The sequence below is a fragment of the Terrapene carolina genome, unplaced genomic scaffold (genome assembly GCF_002925995.2).
Source record: "Terrapene carolina triunguis isolate 2854851 unplaced genomic scaffold, T_m_triunguis-2.0 Scaffold30518, whole genome shotgun sequence".
NCBI classification, from domain to species: Eukaryota; Metazoa; Chordata; order Testudines; family Emydidae; genus Terrapene; species Terrapene triunguis.
This window is the reverse complement of record NW_020694869.1, coordinates 73,665-82,336: the sequence shown is the minus strand read 5'-3', so window position 1 is coordinate 82,336 and position 8,672 is coordinate 73,665.

Genomic DNA, 8,672 nt, shown 5'->3' with positions numbered 1-8,672 from the left:
TTAAAAGAAACAAAAGGAAGTATTTCTTCACACAAAGCACAGTCAGCCTGTGGAACTCATTGCCTAGGTATGTTGTGAAGCCAAAACTGTAACTGGGTTCAAAGAAGAACTAGATAAGTTCATGGAGGATAGGTTCATCAATAGCTATTAGCCAAGTTGGGCAGGGGTGCAACCCTCTGATCTGGGTGTCCCTAACCCTCTGACTGCCAGATGATGGGCCTGCATGATGGGGGATGGATCACTTGGTAATTGCCCTGTTCTGATCATTCACTTTGAAGCATCTGGCACTGGCTATTGTTGGAAGAGAAGATACTCATCCAGACGGACCACTGGTCTGACCCAGTGTGGCTGTTCTTATATTCTTATGGAAAAAAGAGTAAGAGATCACATAATTGACATTTGTATTATAATACAGACACACACGGGGGGCAGGGGAGGTGAATTGATGTTGCCTGGGTAACCATATCTCATCATTTTCTAACTTTTGAGTGCTTGATGTTGTATCCTAAAAAATGTTATTTTAATGCAGAGAAAGTTTTGTATATCATGTACATAATTTTTGTATATAATTTCCTATGTTTTAATAAAAGGAAAATATAGAAACAAATACTGCTGAGTACAACTGTTAACAACCAGCTATGCTGAATAGGATTTGAACCTTGTACCTCCGGTATCAACATAGCTATCTGACTAACTACATTAGTAAGTGAGGCAAGGTGGGTAAGGTAATATCTTGTAGTGGACCAATCTCTGTTGAGCTCAGAGTGTTACAGAGCTCTGTGAAAGCTTGTCTCTCTGACCAACAGAAGCTGGTTCAATAACAGATATTCCCTCACCCACTTTGTCTCTATAATATGCTTGGACCAACATGGTTACAACAACACTGCAAACATCAATCAGTGGCCGAAGAGGGCTGTTATCTGGGAGATGGGCTGAGCTGCTGGGGCCATGTGGAGAAGGGTGACTTTGGAAGCCCAGGCTAGCTCTGTTCCTCCCTCACAGCAGCAACTGAGCATTGCCAGGGCAATGTTGCTGCTGCTGTTTTGGCTGTGGTTTGGGCCCAGCTTTTTTAGGCTATTCGCGTTCAGTTACAACATTGGCAGGCTGCCAAAAATTTTCCTGAACACAGGATTGAAATGGTGATTTTCAGTGAGCCAAACCTGAACAGAATTTCCTGGGACACATAAAAGGCATTTCTCTAGCTCAAGGGCTCCCCCTGCTGAATTTCTAAGGTCTGCTGTAAACAGTGGAGGTGCGAGTGCTTCTAAAAAAATGTTGCAAGCATATTTTATAAAATTATGCAACTCAAACATAGGACTCCCTATCAGCTCCCCATAACATTGGTAATAAAGAATTGTTAAACTGAGGTTATAGAGAGAGCTATTTTCACTAAAGAGATGAACCCCACAGCATCTTCAAGGCCCTGAGAGAATTATTATTTTTTCTTCCTTATTTTGGGTCTCTTTCATATATTGGTTTTTCGTACATGTGTTACAAAATACGTTAACTCGCATGTTTTAACTGACATGATGTTAAACAGGATTTTTGCCTATAGGGTGGACAAGGAGAGCCATGTTTACAATAATGCTAGTTTGTTGTGGATGTGTCCCTTGACCCACTAATAAACTTGAGTGTCCTTGGCCATGTTATCATGTTCAATAGCATCCCAGCTAAAACGTGTTATGTTTTCTGACACGATGCTTTCCCCTCCATTCCAGACAAACCCATTAAGAATTTCACAGGCTGATGAGTGTTCCCCTTTTGTAAATATTTTTTTGCCTGTTTAGTTTTGGGCAGCTGCTTGTTTTTTGTGTAAAGAGGGCTGATAGTTATAACATTATTGTCCTTCAAATTGCAACTAATTTTCTCTTTGTCTCACAGTGTGATCTGCCCTGCTTCCAGGGTGATGAATCTCTGCCATCAGGCCCCCCGCATGGCTTTAATTGATTTCAGCTCTGGTCTCTTAGGGTTTGACTATATGGAGTAAGTGCACAACAATCTGGCATGTAAGTCAACAGTATGTTAGCTTGCTGTGAGTTAATTGGCCTGTGGACCCCATTAAATGCACAAAAATATCTCTAGTGCACTTGATCTACTGCTGCATTCACATTGGTGCTGTACTCACCCGTGTGAGTCACTAGGACTTGTGGGGGCATGTCCCTGGGCTCTCAATTTTGCCCCGAGCTGCACTGCTCTATGAATTTGTTGTATTGTGGGAGAATTGGTCTGTTCTTCTCAGGCCTCTGTGGGGATGTGGTCTGAGCCCATCAAATGAGTAAAGAAAAATGATTTCTGGGTGCAGCCTGCATTGCAACTGGTGGAAAGGCAGGGGCCCGACTCTGGAAGACCTGTTCCAGATGTTAGCATCAATGCAAATCACATTTTGACAACAGCAGCCAGTTATGGGCATGAGATACTACAAAGGGCATTGTGACAGAGGCTTGTTTCCCAAAGAAGGTTGCTGCATGCCCTGCTAAGGAGATGGTGCAGACTAAATACAGACATGGAACAGTGGAGATAGCTGATGCAGGGTTTAATAGTTGTGGATTTCCTCCCTGCTAACCTGAGGCTCTGGAGCAGGGCCACAAGCTCAGAGTATTGGGACCACATCGTCATGCAGACCTGGGATGCTCAGCAGTGAGTCCAAGACTTCTCCATGAGGAAGGACACTTCCATTCAGCTGTGTGAGGAGCTCCTCCGACCCACCAGAATAGGACATGCAGGTGAGGGAGGCCATATCAGTGCAGAAGCAGTTGCTGTTGCCATCTGGAAGCTGGCTACCCCAAACTGCTACAGGTCCGTGGCTAATCAGTTTGGTGTTGGCAAGTCAGCTGTTGGTGCTGTGGTGATGTACATTTGCAAGGCAATTATTAGTGTGGTTCACCCATTGGTGGTCAAGTTTGTTAATGTCCCCCAAATAATAGTTGGATTTGAGCAAATAGGCTTCCTGAATTATTATACTGGGCTCATCAAACATTGTCTCCCTTGCCCATCTCCCATCCCCACCAGCCCAAGGTGCACATGAATATGTAAACCTCAAAGGTCACTATTAGCTCAGTTAGCAGGACTTGGCTGGCCATCAAGAGCAAGGTTCATGAGCACCAATATGAGGTGCACTGGCAGAGTACATATTTCCAGGACATTCTGGAGATCCAGTGTTTTCCAGATTGGACAAAATGGGATTTTATTTCCACCCAAAGATATGGATGTCAAAGGGGTGGCTGGGTCACTGTTATTTTGGGTAACCCAGTGTCAGGGTTCCTTCCCCACTCTGAACTCTGGGGTACAGATGTGGGGACCCACATGAAAGACCCCCTAAGCTTATTTTTACCAGCTGAGGTTAAAAACTTTTCAAAGGCACAAATTCCACCTTGTCCTTGAACAGTATGCTACCACCACCAAGTGATTTAGACAAAGAATCAGGGAAAGGACGACTTAGAGTCGTATTCCCCCAAAATATTCCCTCAAGTCCTACACCCCCTTTCCTGGGGAAGGCTTGAGAATAATATCCTCACCAATTGGTACAGGTGAACACAGACCCAAACCCTTGGATCTTAAGAACAATGAAAAATCAATCAGGTTCTTAAAAGAAGAATTTTAATTAAAGAAAAGGTAAAAGAATCACCTCTTTAAAATCAGGATGGTAAATACTGTACAGGATAACAAAAGATTCAAAAACACAGAGGATTTCCCCTCTAGGCAAAACTTTAAAGTTACAAAAACAGGGATAAACCTCCCTCCTAGCACAGGGAAAATTCACAAGCTACAACAAAAGATAAGCTAAAGCATTTCTTTGCTATTACTTACTATTTCTGCAATATTAGATGCTTAGTTCAGATATGGCTTAGGGAGATGTATTTTCCCTGCACTGGTTCCTTGCTGATTCCAAGACAACAAAGGAACACAAAAACAAAAACCTTCCCCCACATATTTAAAAGTATCTTCTCCCCTTATTGGTCGTTTTGGTCAGGTGCCAACCAGATTATCTGAGCTTCTTAACCCTTCACAGGTAAGGAGGCATTTTATGCTACCCTTAGCTGTATGTTTATGACACCCAGTCTATCCCCTACTGCCCTGGCTCACAAAGCCCTACCCTGACTAAATTCACAGCTTTTCTATCAGTTTGAGAATATATATATATATTTTACAGAGGTGAGAGATCTAGAAGCAAAGGCAATAGGCCTTCCATTCTGGTCTTCCAGCACATATGAAATCACTGCTCCTCTTCATATGGGGAAGAATCATAATCTGACTTTATAGGCAAAGATGCACTGTTGGGTGTAAGGACCCTTTCAGATCACACAAGGTTCTCGTTCCCATCCCACGCAGTGTGTGCCAACACCATTCCTGTCCAACAGTTCACATGGAGGATGTAACTCTGTGTTAGGCAAGAACGTATGGTAATTGTGACAGGCTGATAAGTTCCTGTAATATTCAGAATTATTTTTATCAACTTAATGTCATTATTGAATTAAGATTTATATTTCTGCAGTTCATTGCAGTAACAATGCAAATATTTATACAGTATTCTGGAATTGTGTGGAAATTCAAAGGACTTTTTGGAACAGTGCGTGTGAAGTGGATTTCCTAGGAAATCCCTTGAGGTTCTGGAAATACAATTTACCCTCTGAGGCCAGCCATTGAAGCCACCTCACTGGCGAGGTGTGCATATACTAGTTCAAACAGGGACCAACAGATAAAGAAAGGGTTTTTGGATAAATAACCTGTTTAGACTGACTGAGGACTTTCTCCCTGATCCTGTACATGGACAGGACCTCTGGCCCACTGAGGGCCCCAGTCCTTAAGAAAGGATTGGAAGGACTTGGCCTAATGCAGCCACATAAGACTGAGTGCTTACTCTGGGCTGAAGCTGTGATGAACTTATGACCACAAAGAAATCCCCTTGGGTGGGGGTTTGAAGGACAGCTCCTGCCAGAATCCATGTTGGAGTTGGGGCTGATTGCTTCTTAGCATGTGTGTGAGTTATTTTATTATTTTAATATGTTCTCTCTGTAATGCTTTTTACCTTAAGGATAAAGTACATACATCATGCTGTGTGATACCTTATATCTGCAGCAATTATACCCGTTAACTATCTGAGAAGAGAAAGCAAGCAGGTGCCCCTGGGCAATCTGTCTGTGCTGGGAAATACACAGTGAAGGCAGGGAACTGTGCAGCCTGGAAATAACTTGGTGAGAAAGGACAGAGAGATGCGGGTTTCTGTCGAAGAGAGGTGATGGGTGGGGAGCTGGAAGCCTGAGAGTGGGTGCCCTTGCTGGGCTGCCGAGGGGGAATACAGGTGCAGTTGTCCTGAACTGTGACAGTCATAACTGACCATCCCACAAATGGACACAATTGTGACACATGTTGTGGATGAGGTGCCATAAGGACAGCTTCTACTGTGTGCTGTGATTAACACAAACCACCTTTCTCAATGGTGTGCCTGCAGTACACAACTGAATCTATAAATATCATATTTCTCCTTGTTTGCTCTAAGCTGACACTCAGACAGCCTCACCCGTACCTTGAGAGGTGTCCGTGATGTTCTTAATCACAAACTTCCATGACCAGTATATCATCCAACACCGAGTGCCAGAGATACCCTTTAATATCTGGTCATTTATTGTCTTCTAATCTAAACAGTTGTAGAGATGTTATAACATTCTCAGTGGACACCATGTTGTCACCTGCAAGCTAATGCATCTGAAATCCTCTGGTATTACCCCTGTGCTATAGTTATTGTGCATTGTTCACAGACCTTGATATTTATTGTGTGAGCCTCATTTTGTTGCAGTTTCTACAGGTTTTGTCCTTAAGCCAAGAGTCAGTTGGACCGTGAGACTGTTTTCCAAATGAAAGCACCCAGTCTTTGTGTTAGCACTGTCCATGTTATGCTTTCCACTTGACTGCCAGTTTGTTTACTTCTCAAATCACATGATGTGGTCGCAGCTCCCTGGCATCTTCAGTGGCAGATACCATTGATACAGCAAGCTCTAGCACATGTTATAGGGTCCAATCAGCCTCACTCAATAACTGGTTTTGGATTCCTTCATTTTGCTTATTTCACAATAACTCTCCAAACTGGCCATCCTCTGTTCATAGAATCATAGAATATCAGGGTTGGAAGAGACCTCAGGAGGTCATCTATGTTAGGGGGCTTATTCCTTCACCCTCTCACTTCCCTGGTCTTTCTCACATGAACAGAGAGCAACAATACCCGAAGTCCGAAGGTGCAAACAATTTGATGTTTATTGGGGTGAACTTCCAGCAAGCATGATTCCAGTTTTCTTCCTCAGTGTCCCCCTTCCCAGTTCTGACACCACAGAGCCTTGCCTGTGTCGCTGTTTCCATTCCCTGTTCCCATTCCCCGCCCCTTAGTGAAACATGATTCCAATTTCCCCACCCCCATTCCCCCCTTACTTCTTGATTGACTGCAGACTATATAGTAAAACTTGAGTTCTGCTTAGCTATACCTTAACCAATCGTTTTACTGAAATGTAACTAACCAGTCCTGACACATTGTAACATGGTTATTTAACCAATTATATCCCACCACCTTAATTGGTTTACACCCAACAAAATTAATTATACAGCAGACAGAAACAATCACAGAACCAGACAGAGATTATACAAACAATAGGGAAATGGAGACTACAGTGATAGAACAATACAGAAATGAGGATTTCACATTCCAGCTATTGATAAGTGAGTTCTTGCCAGACAGGATGCTATCAAACTAAGTTTCCTTTTACATCTTCTAGGCTCTTCCCTTTCTCTGAAGGTGATAGGAATATCAGAACAGGACTGTATTCCTAACAGCCCAATAGGACCTTATTTCAATGTCACTAGTTTTGAATGTGAGGATGTGACCATACACTTCCCAGCTTATGGCTGGCCTCTGCTGCTTAGCCGAAGGCCTTAGCCTAAAAACAGGCCTCAGACTGTCACAGTAAGAAAAGGCCCTTACACAGACAAACAGTAATTTTAATTCTTTCTTTTATACATCTATAAATAGCTAAGTGATAAGAATACACCTAAATTCTTAAAGTATAGACCTTTGCAGACAGGCCTGACTATCTATATCCTAACAATCTAGTCTAACCCCCTGCTCAAAGCAGGACCAATCCCCAACGAAATCATTCCAACCAGGGCTTTGTCAAGCCTGACCTTAAAAACACCTAAGGAAGGAGATTCCACCACCTCCCTAGGTAACCCATTCCAGTGCCTCACCACCCTCCCAGTGAAAAAGTTTTTCCTAATATACAGCCTAAACCTCCCCCACTGCCACTTGAAACCATTACTCCTTGTTCTGTCATCTGCTACCACTGAGAACAGCCGAGATCCATCCTCTTTGGAATCTCCTTTCAGGTAGTTGAAAGCAGCTATAAAATCCCCCTTCATTCTTCTCTTTTGCAGACTAAATAATCCCTGTTCCCTCAGCCTCTCCTCATAAGTCATGTGTTCCAGCCCCCTAATCATTTTTGTTGCCCTCCACTGGACTGTTTCCAAGTTTTCCACATCCTTCTGGTAGTGTGCGGCCCAAAACTGGACACAGTACTCCAGATGAGGCCTCACCAATGTCGAATAGAGGGGAACGATCATGTCCCTCAATCTGCTGGCAATGCCCCTACTTATCCACTGTAACCCCTAGGTCCTTTTCTGTCAACATCCTTAAATCAGCCACGTATTCAGGAATTGTTTCATTTTCTTTTTAATTTTGTTTATAAAATAAGAAACACTCTGCAATTGCCTGTGGCTTTGGCGAGCGGTGATTTTGGAGAATTTCCATAATCTCAGCAAATGTTCTGTCTGCTGGTTCAGCAGGAGATGTCAGGCTACACAATAGGTTAAAGGCTTTAGTCCCCATTAAGCTAAGTAAAACTGATATATTTTGCTCAACATTGATATCATTAGCTATCACTAAGGATACGATTCTGTAACGGAGGTCACATATTCCATGACTTTCCTGGACCTCCAGGACTTATTCCAGAGAAGGGCTGGAGCAGCTGTCAGTGTCCTGCAGTCAGCCCTGGTGCCACCAGAGCAGTGGTCTCTGGGCTGCTGGAACAGCAGCCAGGAGTCAACCCTGAGGCCGCAGAAGCAGCTCGCCAGCGGGCTGATAGATGGAGTAGCAGTCCCCGGCCCCTGGACCAGAGGGCCTAAAGCTGAAGCAGTGAGCCTCCTGGGGCTGGAACAGTGGAGGTGAGCCCCTACCACAGGAGCAGCGGTGGGGCTGGAGCAGCTGCTGGACGTTAGCCCCCGGCAGTGCTCTGTTAGTCCCCCCACCCCCGGGGTATTTTTAGTAAAAGTCAGGGACAGGTAGTGGGCTTCTGTGAATTTTTGTTTATTGCCCAAACCTGTCCCTGACTTTTACTAAAAATACTTGTGACAGAATTTTAGCCTTAGCTGTCATACTCTGTTCCACTCTCCAACCGCAGTTCAGTGGAGGACTGACTCACTTTATCAAAGAAATCAATTTTCCTCAAACAGCCAGACCTTTACAAACCTTTCCTCCCCCCCCCCCCAAACCCAAATGATCAATTTTCTCACAGTCCCAGTGGCTGCAGTTTCCTTTTAGTCTAGGACTCTGCAGTTATTCTCTGTTCCACTGTACTCTGGGATTGGGCTTCCCTCCTTGTTACCAATCATTCTGTCATCCGCTCCTTACAAAG